This window comes from Penaeus monodon, chromosome 23 (genome assembly GCF_015228065.2).
Source record: "Penaeus monodon isolate SGIC_2016 chromosome 23, NSTDA_Pmon_1, whole genome shotgun sequence".
Lineage (NCBI taxonomy): Eukaryota > Metazoa > Arthropoda > Malacostraca > Decapoda > Penaeidae > Penaeus > Penaeus monodon.
In genome coordinates, this window is record NC_051408.1 from 36,323,357 (window position 1) to 36,324,059 (window position 703).

Consider the following 703-nt stretch of genomic DNA (forward strand, 5'->3'; position numbering starts at 1 on the left):
TTTCATCACATATTTCCTCATATCTCCTTCCTTCCATAATCTCAGACGCTATCCTCATTACCTTAATCAGGAACATGATGATTATAAAACTTTTCTTATTGCCTTAACAACTTGCAAAGGCTTTAATGATCACCAAAGCGGAAGCCAAAGCCGAAGCCATTAAAGCGATTCGAAGACCCCAAGAGCTAAAGTTGCGATCGCTTTTGCGCTTGCAAATTTCAATATACTTTTTTCTCATCTCTTTCTTCTCCTTTCTCGCGTTCCTCCCTCTCCTGCGATATGCTTATGTCCCGCGGAAACTTAATGATGCAACAATCTGTGCCAAAACCGCCGTTGCAATGGGTGAGTACCAAAGAAAATTGCAGTTGCGACACTCGCTTCGTTCGATACCCTGTAAAGTGTCCCGCCTTGCACGCATGACCTGCTCATCACGCGCAGAGGATCCTAGGTAGCGGGGGGGAGGGGAGGGACAGAGGTGGGGCGATGGCGAAGGAGGGAGACAATGTGGGTGGAAGACAGGGGGGTGCGTGGGGGAGGAAGAATGTTGGAGGACAAGGAGATGTGAGGGTGTATGGAGGAGAGGAAGGAAAGGAAGACTGGAAGGCGAGGCAGATGGAGAGCGAGGGGTGAGCCATTGTTGGAGAAACGGGAAGAGGGAGGAAAGGGGGAGTATCTAGAGGGAAGAAAAGGGTGGGGGCTGTGG